We start from the raw sequence: 14,960 nt of genomic DNA, 5'->3' as shown, positions 1-14,960 counted from the left end.
CAAGACTTAATTTATACTAATTTTAACAACTTATCCATTAAAGCCCAATTCTTGAGTTTTGTTTTTTTTTTTTCTTTTCTTTTTAAAGAATTCTAACTCAAAACAAAAGAATACAGTAGGGTGGAGGCCCCATATGTGCCTTGGCTTGAAAAAATAAATAAATCATTTCCCAAGAGTGACATGCAAAATACACAGAGCAGGAAACCGGAAACAGGCAACTGGCTGAATTGATAATAGAGAATCAAACTGTTATCTTGAGGCAGCAAAAGGAAGGAAACTAATCTTTTGACTGAAGGCCCTGTGACGGATTAGTCTGGGGGCCTTTAATTTATGTTTGCTGATTTGTATATAAATAGAACTTGAGTTAAAATACTTTCCCAACAGTTTAACCAGCTTCACGGACAAAACACATGTAAACATCTGTTCTAAATGCATGTGTAGTAAATATGAAATTCTCTGCTAACACTTAACACTCTGATGTGCAGACTATAAAACAACCGTGAACTCCCCGTAACCCAGCGCCTACAGTTTATGTCAGGGGGCAGGGCTTGCAGCTTCCTGAGGGTCTTTCTTGTGAGCAGCACAGCCCGGCTCTGCCAGGGTGGAAACCAAGGCACACAGGGGGAAGCTCTGGAGGAGGCTGCAGTGATGAACTGAGAAAGCAGGCCATGTTCCAGGGCTCCCGCCCTGCCATTTTATCACCTCAAGGTGAGCCCCTTAAAGTCACAAACACTGACACCAAGGCTGTGGAGGAGCCAGAGGTGACGGTAGGGGCCAACTCTGAAACCAAGGCAGTAGCACTTGCCCTGAACAAGTGAACAGTAGCACTGACTCCCCTGAGATGAGAACCAGGGTGAACACCACCAAACCAGAAGGGACGAGGGAGTGCCTTGAAACACAGAGACTCAACCTCAGGAGGGAATATTCTGAAATCATCTGCTCAACCTGCCTAGAAATTTGTGGCATGCTTCAAAACACCTTCACAGACAGAAATCCATCCCACTGGCTCTGCTACTCTCCATCTCTGTGCGTCAGGCCAGCAGGGACCAGCCTGAAACTGCAGCCAGCGAAATCAAGAGGGTGAGGGATGGAGTGAGTCCTCCTCCGCTCCTATGCACTGCTGGATGCTGCAACAGTACCTTGTTTATTATAAGCTGCCAGTTCTGACTAGACAAGGCCCAGAAAGGTTCTGGGGATTCTGCTGAGGGCATCTGGCTAGCAAAGGCACACCAGGATCAGAGCCTAAAGGAATCCCGAAGCTCCCACTCACATCCCCTCCTACTGCGCTTGCGGAAAACACGTTATCACCCCAAACAACACAAAAACCTCAGCCATCCATCTCGGCTCAGTTTCTTCATGACCAAAATTTAAAACAGGCATTAGCAAACTCTGGCCTTAGAGTCTGTTTCTGTACAGCCTGGGAGCTAGAGGGCTTTTTCATTCTTTTGAGGGTTGGGAAGGGTCACTGAAGGAGGATGAGGAGACAAGATAGAGACCCTGCATGGCGGCAAAGCCTATCATAGTTTCTATTTGACCTCCACAGAAAAGGTCTGCCGAGTCCAGGTTTAAAACATCTTTTAGAATATCCTTGGTCTCACATCCCATTTGCTAGCTTCTGTTTTCAAGGACATGCAGCTAGGCTGATGTGCTATGGCCACATGCCCTTTCTTTTTTAAGTTATTTTACTAGGACTCTGCCCACACATCAGGTCAGGTAGGGGCGGGGTGAGGAGGTGGGGGGACCCTCTCAGCTGAGGAGTATTTATCTGGTTACCACCACACAACAGGATTAACAGCGCTACCCCGGCTGTCAGGAGAGACAAGGCATGGTGAGCACCACACGCTGGAACTCAAGACCACACCTTCACTTCCTGTTCAAAGGATGAGGAAGGGCCAGGAGGCTGGGCCAAGATTCCATGCCCCCCACCCCCCGCCCCCTGCACACGTGCACACACACACACACACCCCCCTCAGGCTCTCGATTCTTACTCTGAAGGACATTTTATTCACCATCACCTCTCCTCCCCAGTCCTTCCTGGGAGATTACAAAATATTAGGTCAAGGTGAACTGAGGGTAACTTGTAATATACTCAAAAGATGGAACAGGTTTGGATCTAAAAAGGCAGTACATCCTTAATAAACTTTTATGCAGAATGCTCACATTAATACAGACTAACTAGGAGAGAATTTTCTAAGGGGCAAACATAATAGGTACACTAAAGACTTTATGAAGGTAATTTAATTGCAATATGACGGTGTGTGTGTGGTATTACTTTTTCTAAGCAACAACTAAAGAAACAGTGAATAATATATTCTAAACCAGACTACTATATGGCACACAAATTCACAGGTAAAGGTAAAATTTTGCAAGTCATTGTTAAGGGCTTTTCCTGCAATTCATTTTCAAGGGCTTAAAGGGAGGTTTGTATTACAGGACTCTCAGGTATGTGTGGTAAGAGGAGTTTGCTATGCATCTTTTTTCATGTAATGAGCAAAAAAGGGAGCTATTCTGGACAGTACATTGAAAATCAAACAGCGCATGCCCTAGCTCTTGATGACTTTTCTATCTTCTCTAGTTTTCCAGAATTCTTCAGGTCAATGGTGCAGGGAGTAAAATTGAAATGTCTTTCATACACTAGAGTCACATTATTGTCAGATACTCAAGATACAAAAGGATACTTACTACTTGGTGTTTTCAGAGAGGCTGATGCTGCCAACAAGATGACTGCTCCAACTCCAGCCTCTTGGTCCAGTTCCTGATGCTAGTCTATACAGTGAGGGCGTCCAAATTAACTGTAATTCACTGAGGACAGAAAGCTCAGATCCAAAAGACTCTTGTTTTAAACCACACAAACAAGAATGAAGGAGCAAAGACCTAAAAGTCACCCTAAAGCTGTCTGCTTTTCACGAATAGTATAGCGTTTACTGTCAGAGGCAACAAGAAAACCCAGGTGGCGCGCTATGGTAAAGAACCAGCCTGCCAATGCAGGAGATGTAAGAGACGTGGGTTTGACACCTGGATAGGGAAGATCCCCTGGAGGGAGAGGGAAGGCATGGCAACCCACTGTAGTATTCTTGCCTGGAGAATCCCACTGACAGAGGAGCTTGGCCGGCTACGGTCCACAGGGTTGCAAAGAGTTGGACACAACTGAAGCGACTTAGCATGCATACGTAGTGTTCACTGGGCTTCCCTGGTGGCTCACTGGTAAGGAATCCACCTGCCAGTGCAGGAGACGCAGGTTCAATCCCTGGGTTAGGAAGATGCCCTGCAGAAGGAAACGGCAACCCACCCCAGTGTTCTTGCCTAGGAAATCCCATGGACAGAGAGGCCTGGTGGGCTACAGTCCATGGGGTCCCAAAAGAGTCGGACATGACTTAGCACCTAAATGACAACAACAACAATAGTGTTTACTAATAATCATCTCTGAATGAATTGACTATGGAAGCGCCCATGTAACAAAAATCTAAGGTATCATGGAAGGCCTCCAAAGAAGGCTATGTATGTAAATTTAATCTAAAAAGAATTGGCATTTTGAAACAAAGAAGCCACAGTGATGCCTGTTATCACTTGTATCTATATAATAATGACAAGGTTTCACTTAGTGAGAAGAGAAGTTATATATAAAAACAAATGAAACAAAATTTTAAAACTGGCCAATTTTAAAACTGGCTTCTTTCCTGAAGAGCATTACAAATTAGTCACCTAAACCCCTTCTTGCCAGTAACCATGATGCACCGCAGAAACTATCAGGGTTGAAGTGGCAGAATAATAAATTAAGTAAGGCTGTCTCAACTTCAGTGCCAAACTTCAAAATTAAATAAGCCCAAGCTTTCATGTGTGTTTGGGGAAAGACGTCCAAACTACACTTGGATTTCTAACTAGCAGTTGTGCCAAGATGAAAATACAAAATGCATAATGCTATAAAGATAAGCTCCTCTCTGGACTGCACTAAATAATTTTAGAGCTTAGCACTATTTTCTACACGATATCATAATGCATCAAACCCAAATTTCACTTCTTACTGTATATTCTTCATCGAAGCAGCAATAACTAAATGATAAATTCTGACCCAATCTTCGATTATATATTTAACTCAGCCAACTATTTTGCTGGAAATTGACTCCACGTAGAACAGAAAATGGTCTACACTCTAGTATCTGACATTCAGCCATACAGGTCAACGGTCATTTTTTTTTTCCAACTTGGGTCAATCTAGCAACCAATGAGCAACGATTTATTGAGTAAATGCTATAAAGACATTGGAAAGAACACCTAAAAGTCCTGAGTTCTTACCTATGGTGATCGTTTCCTAATATATGCAAACATTAAATCATTATACAGAACACCTGAAACTGGTAATACTTTACACCAACTGCATTTCAATTTTAAAAAGCTTACCAGCAATTTTCAATTCCTTAAGAATTCATAGCACTAGATAACTGATGCCCATGCTCAACTACCATTTAGTTATTTTTAAGGTGTCAAAATGAAAAAGAGAAAATTATCACTCACAGGTTAAACAATTCTGCTAACTTCCTCTGTGGTTTTCCTCAACCCCACACATAGAATAAGTGGTCACACAAGATTTCTTACAAAGCCAAATAGTACAGTTTTGGTGGGCAGATTCTATAAGTACACAGTGTACCGTACTTTGCTTTCATAAAGGAGGACAGAAAAACTGGAGGAGGAGATGGCCTCACAGTCAAACCCTCTAATGATCTAGTCAAACAGCTGGGCGGAGGGTGTCCCTGGACAGGCCCTCACTCAAATCAAAGGAGACCAGGACAGTCAACTAGTTTTTTTTTTTTAAATCAGTATCTATTTCTCATTGATGGGAACTCTCATCAAAACTTTAAAGTACAGTTTTACAGAAGACAATGCACCAGGTATGCCCTGGATCTGGTGGAATCTTCCTAGCTTACAACTGGTCATTTACCTTAATTTCTTAAAATGAAAAAAGTAACAAAAAGGGGGCGATCTGGTGGAATCTTCCTAGCTTACAACTGGTCATTTACCTTAATTTCTTAAAATGAAAAAAGTAACAAAAGGGGGCGTGAACAGGAAGATTAGTTTTTTCACTGTTCTATTTGTCTTAGAAACTTAAATCTGTTGCACAGTGTTGCTTAACTTAAATCCAAGTGTCTTCCCACAGAACCTTTCTGTTTTTTTTTATATTTATCTTTTATTTATATTTATTTATCCTTGGAAAAAAGTTATGACCAATCTAGACAGCATATTAAAAACCAAAGACATTACTTTGCCAACAAAGCTCCATCTAGTCAAAGCTATGGTCTTTCTAGTAATCATGTATGGATGTGAGAGTTGGACTATAAAGAAAGCTGAGCGCCAAAGAATTGATGCTTTTGAACTGTGGTGTTGGAGAAGACTTTTGAGAGTCCCTTGGACTGCAAGGAGATCTAACCAGTCCATCCTAAAGGAGATCAATCCTGAGTATTCATTGGAAGAACTGATGCTGAAGCTGAAACTCCAATACTCTGGCCACCTGATGTGAAGAACTGACTCATCTGAAAAGACCCTGATGCTGGGAAAGATTGAAGGCAGAAGGAGAAGGGGACGAGAGAGGATGAGATGGTTGGATGACATCACCGACTCAATGGACATGAGTTTGAGTAGGCTCCATGAGTTGGTGTTGGACAGGGAAATCTGGTGTGCTGCAGTCCATGGGGTCACAAGGAGTCAGACACGATTGAGAGACTGAACTGAACTAAACCTGTTCTTAATTGGGGCATGCTGGATCTTTATTTGTGGCATGCAAACTCTTAGTCACAGCATGTGAGACCTGAGTTACTGAGATCCTGGTTCCCTGGCCAGGGATCAAACCCAGGCCCTTTGCATTGAGAGCACAGAGTCTTAGCCACTGGACTACTAGGAAAGTCCCTCCATAGAACTTATATAACGTCCCAAAGTACACACCCCACATGCAGGCCCTCACCCATCCCTTTTCTCTCCCATCACTACAAGCAAGATGTTAACTCTCACTTCACAACATTGAGGGCTTATGACAGGTGTGTTGACCTGGCTGCTGTGGTTTTACCCATCTGTAAGGGAATGGGCCTGTCACAGGAGAAGCTTGACTCCTGGTTACCTAGATGTGGCCTGGGAACTCTACTGCTATAGCTGACTTGTTCTTTGGGACATTTTATTGCTTAATAAAGACCTTGGCTGTTTCTCCTCAACAGACTCTGTAAAGATAATAATCTTGGAACTGGGTGGGAAGGGCTGGAGGCTCAGAGATGTTCCGTTGGGGTGGTAGATAGCAGAAAATCCACTTCCAGGACTAGGTGAAGGAAGGTGAAAATAAACTGTTTCTTGAACTTGAAAAACAAATCTTGTCCAAAGACACAGAGAAATGGATATACAAGTATGTACTGGGTAGGAGGGTAAGTGGGCAATATAAAAATTTTTTAAATGCATTTCCTCCATGTACCAATCACACCTCTATATACTTTGTAGAAATACTTGTACATAAAGATGTACAGGATATGAACTGCAGATTTTTTAAAATAATTGTAATAAATGGAGGGCAAAACCAACATGTTGTTTAATTGCTACATCATGTCAGACTCTTTGTGATCCCATGGATTGTAGCCCTCCAGGCTCCTCTGTCCATGGGGTTCTCCAGGCAAGAATTCTGGAATGGGTTGCCATTTCCTTGTCCAGGGGGTCTTCCCAACTTGATCCAAGGATTGAACTCCTGAATTGCAGGCAGATTCTTCACCGCTATACCACCGGAGAAGCCCTTACCGCCCCCTACCCCTACAAAAAAAAAAAAAAACACCTTAAGACCAAAAACAACTAAAAATATTAATAGACTGATTAAACTATGATTCATTCATATAAAAGAATACTATATACATGCCAAAATAGAGTAAGGGAAATGAATGAAGAGTTACTTACAGAATCATATACATATTTTACATGATCCTATTAGTATCTATTTATTTACGTTTAAGTATATAAAAAGGTATAGGAAGATACTTTTCAAACCATTAACTCTAATTATCCCAAGAGAGCAGCAGATGTAGAAGGCATTTCTGTTTCTGTATTTCTGCACTGTTTTTTTGTTGTTGTTAATGAACACATACCATTTTTTAAATATGTCAAGGGCATTTCCATTTGCAGAGAAAAACATGTAACTCATTTTTATTTGATAAGAGAACTAAGGTTCACCAGTGGGTCTGAGATTGATGAGTATGGGGGGAAAAAAGGGGCACTCACCAGAGAAAAACAAATTCTCCCTGGGCACCACAAAGGGTCAAATGTGAAATGCTGCCTTCAGTGAGCACTCCTAAATAAATAAAACACCAACCTGAATTTCCATGTCTTTCTTCTGGAGACTACTCAATCAGTATTTAACCTTATACAACACTTATAAGCACAATAAGGCAAACAAATATTAATACTCCCTTTCAATAGGGAACTGAGGATATTATTATAACACAAAAATTAGTGAGAATCACTGAAGAAACACTAGTTTTCAAATCAGGATCCCCAAGGGCATGCTCCAAGTACACTTTCTCACCTGTGCTTTGGTCAGAAACATTCCATTACCGGAGTTCCACTTCAGATTTATGGGAAAAACAAATTCTATTTTTAAAAGGTATTTGCAAACTGCTGTACTGAGCAATGGGAAACAAAGAGAGATATTGTGCAGTCTACTGTTTAATGACATACCAGCCTCAATGACAGGTAATTATACTGCGCGGCAATGAGGAACAAGCAACGCACGGGAGAGAGATTAACCGATCAGACACGAGTCAAGGGGTCAAAGCTTCACAGTTGAGATTTGACTCAAGATGACATCACAAATCAGCAGCAAGGGGAGGATCAGAGCCCACCAGCTGGGGTTGATCTACCAGCACTCCAGCCACGCAAGTGGGAAGTTCCACGGACGTGACCCTGAACAATTGGGAATCTCCCATGTCCACCCCCATACTTACGAGTTTATGGAGCACTTACCAGAAGGGCCACACAACACCCTTCTGAGCACTTCACCCAAACTTATTTAATTCTCACAACCACACTGTGCAGCAGGTACTCTTATCATCAAACATATTTTGCCTAAGAGTAAACTATAAGGCTCCGAAAGGTTCAGTGGCTTGCCCACAGTCACAAAGCAAGCACAGTTCCAGAAGCCAGACCCAAGGACTGGTGCCACAGCCCTCACTACTCCAAACAGAATTGTACATCAGCAAAGACCTTACCAGCACAATTACTATGAAATTAGGCTCAAGTCTCAATGATGAATTACTTTATTCCCGACCTACAGGGACCACGTAGAACTAATTCCCTTAGTTCCATCCACCTTAATTCCTGACAATTCCAAAACCAAAACTTTTACTTATAATTCAATGATGGCAGAGGTCCTCATCAGAAAGCCCTCCATGTTTTCAGCTGTTCTTCCCCTTTCACCAGGGTCTCTTCAAGGTACATCAAGGCAGGTGCTCTTCTCCCCTGCCTCCCACTGGGGAGGGGTGTAATTCACCGTGCCCTCAGTCACCACCAATCCAAACCCAAGATCAACACCTTTCTTTCTGCCATCACCTTTAGCTGCAACACAGAAATGTCTTATGATTCTCTCCTATCCCAAACCCCATTTAAAGTATTTTTTTAGATTCTGGAACCACTGAGTCAAGAAAATAGCTTTGTGATTGTTTTGCCATCATGTATTTTTTCAGAGAGATGAGATCATTTAACATTGTACCTGTTGTTCTTTTTTTTTTTTTAAAGGCATCAATATCAACCCAAAGCTTTGAACAGGCCTAGGTTATACACAGCCAGACTCCAGGTGTGTTTTCCTTTTAGCTTGGTTTCCAGAGCCATCCTATTTTTGGCCCTGATAACTACAGGCACTCCACATACCAAACCACAGAGCAGTGCCTCCTCAGCCAGGGCAGAGAGAAACGCCTGATGTCTGGCATGGGGAAAGGTCTTCATTCAGATTTGAAAGTAAGTAGAGCAATTAATTAATAAAAATATATAGCTCGGGGTAATTAGCAGGAGCAACAAAAGTGTTTAGCTGAGTTTTCCCTTTTTATCTTGAGGCAGTTCCAATAGACAAATGCTCAGGATTAATGAAGTTTAATGAGACCTGCAGCAGCTGGCTAATTAGTCAGTGAAGAGGAAAGCAGTAATGACAAGGGAAAAGGGGCTTTATTCCTGTTATGAGCCCAGGCCTTGGACAGTTCTCCTAAACTGTGGGGCTATCCCCCCAAGAAAATTCCTGAAAACCTCAAAGTGGTCCCAGGGCATATTAAAATTATTTTTTCTTTTTTAAAGGCAAAGAAACCAAAGCATGAATGCTGGCTTCCCCAGAGCTGGTTCACCAGATGAGGAGGAGTGGCTATGGGAGCCCAGAGGCTGTGGCAACTTGGCACCAGCCATAGTTCCCTAAGGAGCAGCACCAAATTTTGTCAACATCAAAGAGTGACCACACCCTGGGGAAGCTGGACAGTCACCATCTTATGTCTCACTGAAGATCTTACAGAGAATCCTCAATTCTGAGCATCCCTTCCTCCCCAAAACTAAGAATATTTAAAAAGCTATTCATTATGAAGAAGCAGCACTTAATAACAAAGGCAATCTCTTCTGCTCTCCATCCTGCGCTTGGATCATCATTTTAAAAACTGCACAGCAGGAACCCAAATCCTTTCAGAACTAACTAGTTACTAGCAGCAAATTCCCCTTCATGGATCACAGCCTTGTCGTGGTGAAGGGGCTTGCATAACTCAATGAAGCTATGAGCCATGCTGTGCAGGGCCGTCCTATGACCACTAGGACGGGTCATAGTGGAGAGTTCTGACAAAATGTGGTCCACTGGAGGAAGGAATGGCAAACCACTTCAGTATTCTTGCCTAGAGAACCCCACGAACAGTAGGAAAAGGCAAAAAGATATGACACCAGAAGAGGGGGCCCCCAAGTTGGAAGGTGTCCAGTATGCTAATGGGAAAGAGCTCCATTTTTTCTGGAGCTAAGACGAATTGCTCCAGAAAGAATGTAGTGGCTGGGCCAAAGAAGAAATGACACTCAGCTGTGGATGTGTCTGGTGGTGAAAGTAAAGTCCTTTGCTGTAAAGAACAATACTGCATAGGAATCTGAAATGTTAGGTCCATTAATTAAGGTAAATTGGACATGGTCAAGCAGGAGATGGTTAAGAATGAACATCAATGTCTCCGGAATCAGTGAACTAAAATGGACAGGAATGGGCAAATTTAATTCAGATGACCATTATTATCTACCACTGTGGGCGAGAATCCTTTAGAAGAAATGGAGTAGCCCTCGCAGTCAACAAGAGAGTCCAAAATGCACTACCTGGGTACAATCTCAAAAATGATAGAATGATCTCGGTTTGTTTCCAAGGCAAACCATTCAACATCACAGTAATCCAAGTCTATTACGCCCAACCCATAATGCTGAAGAAGCTGAAGTTCACCAGTTCTTTGAAAACTCTCAACACCTTCTAGAACTAACACCAAAAAGATGCCCTCATCATCATAGGGGACTGGAATGCAAAAGTAGGAAGTCAATAGATACCCAGAATAATAGGCAAGTTTGGCCTAGGAATACAAAATGAAGCAGGGCAAAGGTTAACGGAGTTTTTGTCAAGAGAACACTCTGGTCATAACAAATACTCTTTTCCACAACCCAAGAGATGATTTTACACATTGACATCACCAGATAGTTAATATCAAAATCAGACTGATTATGTATTTTGCAGCCGGAGATGGAGAGGCTCTAAGCAGTCAGCAAAAACAAGACCTGGGGCTGACTATGGCTCAGATTATCAGCTCCTTATTGCAAAATTCAGGCTTAAATTGAAGAAAATGGGGAAAACCACAAAACCATTCAGGTATGACCTAAATGAAATCCCTTATGATTATACAGTGGAGATGACCAATAGATTCAAGGGATTAGATCTGGTAGACAGAGTGCCTGTAGAACCAAGGTCAGAGGTTCATTAACACTGTGCAGAAGGCAATGATCAAAACCATGCCATAAAAAATGAAATGCAAGAAGGAAAAGTGGTTGTCTGAGGAGGCTTCACAAATAGCTGAGGAAAGAAGAGAAGGCAAAAGGCAAGGGACAAAGGGAAAGATATACCCAACTGAATGCAGAGTTCCAGAGAATAGCATGGAGAGATAAGAAGGCCTTCTTATATGAACAATGCAAAGAAAGAGAGGAAAAAAACAGAATGAGAAAGACTAGGTATCTCTTCAAGAAAACTGGGAGATACAAACGGTAAATTTCATGCAAAGATGGGCACAATAAAGGACAGAAACTGCAAGGATCTTATAGAAGCAGAGGAGATTAAGAAGAGGTGGCAAGTATACACAGAAGAACTGTACAAAAAAGGTCTTAATGACCCGGATAACCACGATGGTGTGGTTACTCCAAATACCCTACAGTATGAAGTCAAGTGGGCCTTAGGAAGCATCACTAGGAACAAAGCTAGTTGAGATGATGGCATTCCAGTTAAGCTATTTAAAATCCTACAAGATGATGTTGTTAAAGTCCTGCACTCAATATGCCAGCAAATTTAGAAAACTCAGCAGTGGCTACAGGACTGGAAAAACTCAGTTTCATTCCAATCCCAAAGAAGGACAATGCCAAAGAATGTTCAGACTGTCGTACAACTGTGCTCATTTCACATGTTAGCAAGATTATGCTCAAAATCCTTCAAGTTTAGGCTTCAAAAGTACATGAACCAGAACCTCCAGATGCACAAGCTGAGTTTAGAAAAGGCAGAGGAACCAGAGATCAAATTACCAACATTCACTGGATCATGGAGAAAGCAAGGGAATTCCAGAAAAACACCTACTTCTGATTCACTGACTACACTAAAGCCTTTGACTGTGTGGATCACAACAAGTAGAAAATTTTTAAAGAAATGGGAGTACCAGACCACTTTACCTGTTTCCTGAGAACCCTGTATGCAGGTCAAGAAGCAATAGTTAGAATCGGACATTCAACAACAAACTTGTTCAAAATTGGGAAAGGAGTATGTCAAGGCTGTATACTGTCACCCTCTTATTTAATTTATATGCAGAGTACAACATGCGAAATTCCAGGCTCGATGAATAAAAAACAGGAATCAAGATTGCCAGGAGAAATATCAACAACCTCAGGTATGCAGATGATATCACTCTAATGGCACAAAGTGAAGAGAAACTAAAGAGCCTCTTGAAGAAAGTGAAAGAGGAGAGTGAAAAAGCTGGCTTGAAACTGAACTTTGAAAAAACTAAGATCATGGCATCCAGTCCCATCGCTTCACGGCAAATAGGGAAAAAGTGGAAACCGTGGCAGACTTTCTTTTCTTGGGCTCCAAAATCACTGTGAATGGTGACTGCAACCACAAAATTAAGACACTTGCTCCTTGGGAAAAAAGCTATGACAAACCTAGACAGCATATTAAAAAGCAGAGACATCACTTTGCCAACAAAGGTCCATCTAGTCAAAGCTATAGTTTTTCTAATAGTCATGTACAGATCTGACAGTTGTACTATAAAAAAGGCTGAGTGCTGAAGAATTGATACTTTTGAACTGTGGTGTTGGAAAAGACTCTTGAGTCCCTTGGACTGCAAGGAGATCCAACCAGTCAATCCTAAAGGAAATCAACCCTGAATATTCACTGGAAGGACTGATGGTGAAGCTGAAGCTCCAATACTTTGGCCACCTGATGTGAAGAGCAGACTCACTGGAAAAGACCCTGATGGTGATGCTGAGAAAGACTGAAGGCAAATGGAGAAGAAGCGACAACACAGATGAGATGGTTGGATGGCATCGCCAACACAACAGACATAATTTGAGCAAACTCTGGGAGATAGTGAAAGACAGGGATGCCTGGCATGCTGCAGTCTATGGGTCACAGAGTCGGAGACGACTAAGTGACTGAACAACAAGCAGCAAGTTTCTCCTTCAATCAAGAAACAACAAGGGAGGGAAGTTTTTTGTTCAAAGAGAATCTGACTATACTCGGATATAATCTTATCCCCCTAACACATACACACACACACACACACACACACACACACACACACAAATAAGCCCCTGATGGCAATACTAGTTATCTTCCTAGTTGACAAGGCCTGTGCTTCAAATTGCCTTCTCAATAATGTGGATGAATCTGCTCTTTATATATTTAAGAAACAGGCTATGAAGAGCCAGTGTGGGCCTTAAAACTGAAAAGTGCATGGCCAAAGTGGGTCAGGAGCCTCTAAATGTTGGTTTCCTAAAAGTTTCAGGTGCTTTGTTTTAGTTTTACACATAGTTCTACCTTTAACCTCCACCACTCAGCATACCAGCAAGAAACAAAATCTCCTCCTTATGTAACAATAAAGTCACCCCAGAGTAACCTTCACACACTGGGTTTTTACTTCCAAGAAAAACAGCCTTGCAGCCATCTTTGCCATGAAGAGGGTACTCTAAGAAGAAGCCTGAATTTTTTCAGCATTTGCTTCCTTCCCCACGAGGACCAGAGGCTGTTAGTGCCAGCCTGGAGAACACTTTCCTAGATGGCTTTAATGTAAATGAAATCATTCCCATTAATTATTGACATAAAAAAAGGTCATACACATTTGTCCTAGCAACACCAGAGAGCAGTTCTTGCTAGCAGCTTTCTGACTCTGGGAGAAGAGAAAAGAAACACTCATTATTAGTTCAGCAGAGATTCGAGTTTATAACCTGCTTCCAAAGTAAATACAATTAACTGCTCGAGGGTATTTTACAGTTTTAGGATCTCTGTCACACTGTACTTTCTGGAAAGATCTGAAACAATACAGTCATTGCAGTCTTCATGTGGTGGCTAGAACCGGTTCCGACATTCTCATCAACCCTCTGAGACTGACATTAATCTAAACCTAAAGGTCAACACTCAGAACTGCACATGGCAGATACGTGTTCCCCATTAAAAGCAGGACCAGCAGCGGTGCTCAGCTCCCTTGATGTGCCCCCTCTGGACATGCGCCCCAGCCAGTGAGGATCTGGTCCGCCTAGAGTGCTGGTATTAAGACAGCAGCACTTTCCTGTCTCCTGTGCTCTTTCTACTATACAGATTAGAAGCAACCCTCACTGGGTGCTACAGTCCCTCCATGTGAAATGTGAAAGACTGCGAGTTTAGGTGGTTTCAGAAACATCGGTTTGTGATATTATATGGTTTACCCATATATCATATAGTATCACAAACACACTGGCTGTCTTCTCTACAGAATAAAAAAACCCTGTAACTGATAATCATGTATTCTGCCTCTTTGGGGGGACATTCTTTCACCTGTGGGGTACCACAGGCTGCATGGAAGCTGTTATTCATTCTGACTGCATGCTTGCTTCTGACTGCATGCTCCTTCCAACATCTGAAGCACACTGCGTCTCTGCAGATAAGGTAAAAGAGATCACTTGAACTATATAAAAATCCATAAAACAAACTTTACTCTCAGATCAAAATGGGAGTTTACAACACACACACTTGCCATATGAGAATTTTCCATAGCACTCTCAACAGAAAATTTCTTGGGGAAAACGTGGAGCAGTGACATGGCACCGTTCAGCTTAATAATGTCAGACCTTGCCAAGAAAGATGAAAGACATTCACATTTTTCTGGATAGAGGTGTGCAGGGAGAGAACAAACCTAGTGTTCACCAAACCAAAGACCCCATGACAAGTCTTGTGATTCTTGACTCTCCAGCAGTAGAATTATCATCACACATACACACACACAAGCACATGACCATCAGGAGACACTTGCCCAGGCCAAATTAACTAATTTCTTGGACTAGGTGGGGTACAAAAAAACAAATTACTTGCTTCTTTTATGCCAAATGCACAATAGATGGTAAACAAAATCAAACTTGTGCTTTTAGGGTAGAACAACAAGTAAGGATGAATAAGTGGCCCTCTTAAAAACCTACTTTTCTATCTGCTACAGGGAACTCAAAAGGTGGCC

At 42.1% G+C, this 14,960-nt stretch overlaps 1 protein-coding gene and 1 long non-coding RNA gene across 5 annotated transcripts in view; both read right to left on the bottom strand.

Annotated features, from left to right (window-relative positions):
* The window catches only part of SPTBN1 (spectrin beta, non-erythrocytic 1), a 211,946-nt gene that overhangs the window by 76,987 nt on the left and 119,999 nt on the right, over nucleotides 1-14,960 (bottom strand). The window lies entirely within an intron of this gene.
* LOC123328482 lies at nucleotides 6,539-9,827 on the bottom strand. Its single transcript, XR_006543333.2, has 2 exons — nucleotides 7,240-9,827; nucleotides 6,539-6,777 (listed from the first exon to the last, which is right to left on the bottom strand). It is a non-coding gene; the product is annotated as an uncharacterized LOC123328482 (long non-coding RNA).

Source organism: Bubalus bubalis, chromosome 12 (genome assembly GCF_019923935.1).
Source record: "Bubalus bubalis isolate 160015118507 breed Murrah chromosome 12, NDDB_SH_1, whole genome shotgun sequence".
NCBI lineage: Eukaryota > Metazoa > Chordata > Mammalia > Artiodactyla > Bovidae > Bubalus > Bubalus bubalis.
This window is presented reverse-complemented; position numbering and strand designations above follow the sequence as displayed.